We start from the raw sequence: 7,771 nt of genomic DNA on the forward strand, positions 1-7,771 counted from the left end.
AGTGAATTGAGTAGAACGTTATAAAAGCGTGGGCCTTCAAGCCATGAGGATGTAGCAGGTCCACCTCTACTCTAGGGATATGGCTCTGTGGCAGGCAGGATAAGGCGTTTCTATTCCAGTACCTAGAACAGTGCCTAGCAGATGGTACTTAATAAAGAGTTCATGAATAAACAGGTCGAGTACCCCAACCCAGAGGACAGTGATAATTTCTTTGTCTTCGGTTCACCTATTTCTGGACTCAATACAGGCATTACTCTCTCCCATTTCTCTTCAGTTCCCACACTATATGACCACAGAATTTCTTCAGTAATACAATCAAATGTTTCACAGATTTCCCCATTACATGAATCATATTTAGACATTGTCTAATTAAACTCAAATCACTTCGTCATTCACTGTAATCATATTTCAAAATTCTCTGAGTTCTTCATTATAACCGAACAAGTGCTTAAGGTAGAGACTAGCTAAACACTCCTGAAAGTCATATTTTCCTTTTCCTGGGCACACAGCTAGATTGTGTCTCATGCCCATGACTGAGTTTTAACCATTGGTAAGTGTGCACAAGTGATCTACATTTCTTCCTTTCCATAAAATCTTCCTATTTAAAATTCAGCTCCCTTGTCCCTGGACTGGGTAGAGTGGCACCTGGTTGGTTGATGGTGCCTGTTTCATATCAGTGAGGGACAAAACAACTCCTTGTTTATCTCAGCTTGGCTTTTGCTCTGTGCCCATGCCTGGTTCATGCCCTGGACACGTGGGAAAAAAAATTCAGCTCCCTATCTCCCTTTGTCCAGATGAATGTAGAGAATCCTGTGGCCCCAGGAGATGGTAGAATCAGTGAAAGGAAAAGTCTGGGTCTGTAAATAATCACATGGGCCAAAGTCTGCCTCTCTTCTCACCATCACATGCACACATATCAACCTTCATTCGATTGTGATGTGAATGAGAAACATATCTTTATTGTATCAAGTTACTGGGACTTGAGGGTTATGCTTATAGCACTTATGATGTTCTGACTAACTTAGAACAGCAATCATGTCACTTTACTGATTTTTATTTTAAATATGCATATATATTTCTTGAGAATATTAAAAAGTATATCTTGAGAACTTGGAACAATTTATTTTTTTCTCCTGTGTTTCATATTTACATGGTTACCCAAGCAATGTTCTCTTTCTTCTGTCCTCTTAGTCACCCATATCACACTGAATCAATCAATCAGCAATCAATTCTGCTGCTAAATATTCATTACTCTTCATCCCCACTATCTTTACCTTGTTTATTAGACTCCTGAGTTTCCCACCTGGATCACTGAAATAACCTCCTATATTTTCTGCTTGTCTTCGGTCTTTTATTCCTTCATCAGCCAGACTTTGCCAGACTGGTCTTTCTGACATGAAAATCTGATTTCATCATTTCTTTGCTTAAAATTCAGTAACTCCCCTTCACCTCCCAATTAATATCTAAAGAAACTAGCCTTCTTTTAGATCCTCTTTGCTTACATCTTCCTTATCACACACCCTAAGCTATTAAGGCTCAATGATTTCCAAGTGTGAGCTTAAAATATCTAGTTTCCCAGGCATTACTGAAAAGAGTTTTGGAATTTAGAAGTGGTCCAGGCATCATCTGCTGACTAAACAAATGATATAGCTTAAACACATATACATTACCACTGAATTAACATGCATGCAGTATATAGGAGCTACTTTTATCACCATCATTTTCCAAATGTATTTTTTTTGCTATTATGATTAATAAAATTGCTTTTGAATGAAACTATTTGTAATATATTTCTCAGTTATAGGATATTAAATAAAACTACTGTCGTGCGCATTGGAGGCCCAATATTTTCGTGTTAAAAAGGGATCCACTCGACTATTTGGAAACTACTGCTGTAGCCAACCCAAACTATTTGCAATTCTTTGACTGGGCAGTGACATTGATTCTGTACATGTGGTGGATTCTGTGGTTTGGCTTGATCAACCTCCATCCCACCTTACTTAGAAGTAAGTAAGCGTGCCTTCCTGTGTTGCAGAGACTAGAAAGCTAATGGCTTTCCTTCTTAAAATTTTTTGCAGCAAGAGCTCTGAATGCACAAAATAGATGTGCTCCTGTGAGATTCAGAAATTTAAAACAGAGCTGAGGCCATGTTCCTGCTCTCCTGGCTGTCTTTCTATTGGCAAACAATTTTGCACAGATCCTTTGCTCTAAGAGTCCAGTGGCAGCAGCATCAGGACGGCCTTCCTGATCCTTCTTAGAGAATGACAATGTATTCTTGGTCTGAAGCGGTCCAGTGATGGCCTCAGTGGGACAGTACTATAGTCTTTTGGGAATCACTCTTGGTAGGCCAGCCTATAGCCTATTCTGGTCCTTCCATGATTTTGTCCTAATCCCCCATGAATCTTTACTTTCTTAAAATGACCATATTGCTTTCTGTTTCCTGTACTGAAACCTGATGAACACAAGTCTTGGAAAATATTGCTCTAACACGGAATCATGTCCCCTCTCAACCCCTTATACTCTTGTTCTCAGTTCAAGTGTGTTCTTTTCTACGAAGCATTTATCAACCCCTGTAGCTGAGTCAAACACCTTCTTTTCTGTCCCAGTCATAATCCTAGGATGGTGCTTCTCACTATTGTACAACAATGGTCTGTATTTGTCCATTGTTGTTACTGTTTAGTTGCTGAGTTGTGTCTGACTCTTTTGGAACCGCATGGACTATAGTCTACCAGGCTCCTTCTTTCCAATGGATTTCCCAGGCAAGAACACTGGAGTGGGTTGCCATTTCCTTCTCCAGGGGATCTTCCTGACCCAGGGATCGAACTTAGGTCTCCTGTGTTGGCAGGTAGATTCTTTACCACTGAGCCACCAGGGAAGCCCTCACATTTGTCCATTACTTTTCTATAGAAGTTAACTAATAAAGCTTCTTTGTGTTACTCATTTGTTCCCAGGCTAGTGCACTATAAGGGCTCATGAAGTGAATGAATGAAGAAATAGGAATGTCCATGAATAACAACTAACAACCCATAAAGAAGGAAACACAGTAGTATCTGAAAGGACGTGTAGTTTTTCTTGCAAAATGGTACCATGTGCAAGTATATTTAAAATAAGGATGGCCTGAAATGTCATAAATCTATATATATTCTCCTTAGACCCTTAACAAAGACAACCATATGGGCTAGACCAAAGATTGGCAATTTTTCTCTGTAAAGCTCCAGACAGTAAATACTTTAGGCTTTGTGGGCTGTATAATCTTTGTCAGGACTACTCAACACAGCCATTTTCAAGAGAAAGCGGCCATGTTTATAGTTTGAAAACTGACTCCAGACACAGGAGGCACAGAGACTGAAGACAGATACAGGCCACTTCAGACAGGTAGGTGACAGGTTTAATAAGCCACAGTGAGGTGTGGTGAGGAAAATCCCATGAGGTAAGGTGAGTCACGTGAGGTGAGGTGAGGAAAGTCACGTGAGGTGAGGTGAGGAAAGTCACGTGAGGTGTGGTGAGGAAAGTCACGTGAGGTGAGGTGAGGCGGTGGCCGTAGGTCTCCACACCTGCCGCCAGAATCTTGAAAGTTTATACAGAGACCTTACCTGGGTTCAGTCAGTCATATATTCAGTCCATATGGTCTCAACATCTTATTCTTGCGAGGCTTCGACCTTAGAACAGCTCTCACTGAGGGAATGGTGGGCAGAAGGGCATTCCAAGACAGGGGAGCGTGTGTGGCACCTTCAAATGTGCCGGACCCATGTGCAGGTCAACCCGCGGTCATGCCGTTTCTGCGACCTTCTCCAGCACATGCAGATACTCACATAAAACAGGTCATTTATAAGTAGTGGGAATGGTTGTGTGTGGTCCTATAAATCTTTATCTATGAACACTAAAATGTGAAGTTCATATAATTTTCATGTCAAAAAACATTCTTTGGGGATTTTTTTTCAAGCATTACAAAAATGTAAAAACTATATAACAATAGGTCGGGGTGGGAGTGAGCAATAAGAGTAAGCATATTTGGCCTGCAGGCAGTGGTTTGCAAGTCACAGGTTCAGGAGATTAAGGAAAAGCCTTGGTTTATAGTTTGGAGTGACTTTATTATTATTATTATTGTTTATTGGTAGATCTTTGTATGTCTTTCAATTTCTTCTCATGTAAAATGAAGATTATATTATGTAATAACATATTACTAATATAATTCATTCTGACATTATAATAGAACTGGACATGGAACAACAGATTTGTTCCAAACAGGAAAAGGCATATGTCAAGGCTGTATATTGTCACCCTACTTATTTAACTTATATGCAGAGTACATCATGAGAAATGCTGGGCTGGACAAAGCACAAGTTGGAATCAAGATTGCTGGGAGAAATATCAATAACCTCAGATATGCAGATGATACCACCCTTATGGTAGAAAGTGAAGAAGAACTAAAGAGCCTCTTGATGAAAGTGAAAGAGCAGAGTGAAAAAGTTGGCTTAAAGCTCAACATTCAGAAAACTAAGATCATGGCATCCAGTCCCATCACTTCGTGGGAAATAGATGGGGAAACAGTGGAAACAGTGGCTGACTTTATTTTTCTGGGCTCCAAGATCACTGCAGATGGTGATTGCAGCCATGAAATTAAAAGATGCTTACTCCTTGGAAGGAAAGTTATGACCAACCTAGACTCTGGCAGTTGGTGATGGACAGGGAGGCCTGGCGTGCCGCAGTTCATCGGGTCACAAAGATTTGGACACGACTGAGTGACTGAACTGAAGTAAAAATGTTTTGAGACCATGAGGACAGGGCTTGTCACTTGTAGGTCTCTTGAAGTTTCTAAGTACTGGATTAATTTAAGTATTTGACAGATAACATCTAATAGTAAGGCCTTAAAGTTCTATGTGTTTGGCAAAACTGTCAGTGAGCAGGTAAGAATATTCTCCCCTTCATTTATTGCATGAAAGGGAAGGAGGCAAAAATAATATGTAGATTACCACCCCACTTTTGTTCCCATCCAAAAATGGACAAATCACCTTAATTGCAGTTTTCAATAAAGCAGATGTCAAGAGATTATAAGCATTATACCTGTTTTAGTTTCCAGGAGAAATTTTTTCTTGGAGTTTTTGAAAGACTCGAATTAGAGAGGTGGAAGGGACACCTCCCTCAACTCCCAGTTCACAGGTAAGAACGTCTTGGACGTAGACTGTTAAAGGGTAGTTAGTGGCAGGACACCACAGTGCTCTTTTTTACTTTATCAGGCTCTAAAAATAAATTATGCTCCTTTCTTTTAATAAAAATTTTCTAGTTCAGTTCAGTCGCTCAGTCGTGTCCAACTCTTTGCGACGCCATGAATCACAGCATGCCAGGCTCCCTGTCCATCACCAACTCCTGGAGTTCACTCAGACTCACGTCCTTCAAGTCAGTGATGCCATCCAGCCATCTCATCCTCTGTCGTCCCCTTCTCCTCCTGCCCCCAATCCCTCCCAGCATCAGAGTCTTTTCCAATGAGTCAACTCTTCGCATGAGGTGGCCAAAGTACTGGAGTTTCAGCTTTAGCATCGTTCCTTCCAAAGAAATCCCAGGGCTGATCTCCTCAGAATGGTTGGATCTCCTTGCAGTCCAAGGGACTCTCAAGAGTCTTCTCCAACACCATAGTTCAAAAGCATCAATTCTTCAGCACTCAGCTTTCTTCACAGTCCAACTATCACATCCATACATTACCACTGGAAAAACCATGGCCTTGACTAGACAGACCTTTGTTGGCAAAGTAATGTCTCTGCTTTTGAATATGCTATCTAGGTTGGTCATAACTTTTCTTCCAAGGAGTAAGCGTCTTTTAATTTCATGGCTGCAGTCACCATCTGCAGTGATTTTGGAGCCCCCCAGAATAAAGTCTGACACTGTTTCCACTGTTTCTCCATCTATTACCCATGAAGTGATAGGACCAGATGCCATGGTCTTTGTTTTCTGAATGTTGAGCTTTAAGCCCACTTTTTCACTTTCCTCTTTTACTTTCATCAAGAGGCTTTTTAGTTCCTTTTCACTTTCTGCCATAAGGGTGGTGTCATCTGCATATCTGAGGTGATTGATATTTCTCCCAGCAATCTTGATTCCAGCTTGCGCTTCCTCCAGCCCAGCGTTTCTCATGATGTACTGTGCATATAAGTTAAATAGGCAGGGTGACAATATACAGCCTTGATGTACTCCTTTTCCTATTTGGAACTAGTCTGTTGTTCCATGTCCAGTTCTAACTGTTGCTTCCTGACCAGCATATAGGTTTCTCAAGAGGCAGGTCAGGTGGTCTGGTATTCCCATCTCTTTCAGAATTTTCTTAAAAATTTTCTAAGGTTAGGTCTAATCATGGGTTTACAACTAAATCATGTGTTTCCCTGAGTTGCAAAGGATTTCTGTTATATAAAACACAGAGATATAGTATAAGAAACCAATTTCTTATTTTTTATTGATGATACTAACTGTCACCCAAGACCATAAACTGAGGATTGTGAGGGATAAAGATTCTATGACCTTAGAGACTGAGTCCAAGAGAGACAAGCAGAAAAACTGTTCTTGCCACCTAATGGGTAAGCATCACTAAGCTGCTTTCTACTGCTCTCCTGTTGTATTTGAGAAATTAAGGAATAACATCCTATTTCTTTTAGGCACTCTAGCCTCTCATTTTTGCCTAAAACTGCCCAAATATAGTGAGCTCTGGCAACTTCACAAAAACAGGGAGTTCCCACCAGCTCTGTGTTTGAACAACTCAGACCTATCTTGATCATATTTAAAACTGGAACAACTCTATCTCTACCTCCAATCTCCATTCCTTGGTTCTTTTTCCATAACACTCACCCCACTTGGCATACAACATGATTAACTCATTTACTAGGTTTATTGGCTATTACATTTGTCCCCTCAACTAGAATGTAAGCTCCCTGATGGAAAGGATTTCTGTTTAGTTCTCTGAATTTTTACCTCAAATAGTGCCTTGCACATAACAGGCACTCAGGAAATATTTGCTGAATTAATAAACAAAACGGAGAAAGTGAAGACTAGGGAATCAAGGCACACCTTTGGACAGGATGTAAAGAAATGATGGGGACAGCAGAATCATACGAGGGCAAAGGAAAAGAACACTCATGGAGTGTTATGACATGCAAGGGACAATAGGATATGCCCATAAACTTATTATCACAGCTACTATTATCCTCATCCTTCCAGCTGATGAATGAGGCTAGATAACTTGTTCAGGTTCATTCAGCTGGTGAAGGGTAGAGCCAGGACTCAGTGCTCACACTGACTGCAAAGTCCATGTGTCTCACCATTGCTTTGTAACAGACTCTGTAATGCCACCCCTGTGAACCACAGTGCTGGTGCAGCCAGCTCAGCATATGCACCTGATTTTATTAAAGTGGCTAAATAGACAGGTTTCTGGTGTAAGATAGTAGCAGAGTCATGCTGAAGAGGTTTTGCTTTTCAGATTTACCACATAAAGGATGTCTGTTTCCAGTAAGGACTTCCCCCATGGCACAGTGGTAAAGAATCCACTTGCAATGCAAGGAGGATGCAGCAGACGGAGTTTTGATCCCTGGGATGGGGAAGATCCCCTGCAGAAGGAAATGGCAACCCACTCCAGGATTCTTGCCCATGGACAGAGGAGGCTAGTGGGCTACAGTCCAGAGGGTTGCGAAGAGTCAGACAAGACTGAGCGACTGCACACACTGAACGAACACACACACACACACATTTCCAGTAAAGCCAGAAGCATCTCCTGGCAGTCCAGTGGTTAAGACTC

At 41.1% G+C, this 7,771-nt stretch overlaps 1 non-coding gene across 1 annotated transcript; it reads left to right on the forward strand.

The window, feature by feature from the left end:
- Nucleotides 1–619: 619 nt before the first annotated feature.
- Nucleotides 620–758, forward strand: LOC138093970 (small nucleolar RNA SNORA48). The gene has a single exon (XR_011146182.1). It is a non-coding gene; the product is annotated as a small nucleolar RNA SNORA48 (small nucleolar RNA).
- Nucleotides 759–7,771: the final 7,013 nt, after the last annotated feature.

Source organism: Capricornis sumatraensis, chromosome 1, assembly GCF_032405125.1.
Source record: "Capricornis sumatraensis isolate serow.1 chromosome 1, serow.2, whole genome shotgun sequence".
Lineage (NCBI taxonomy): Eukaryota > Metazoa > Chordata > Mammalia > Artiodactyla > Bovidae > Capricornis > Capricornis sumatraensis.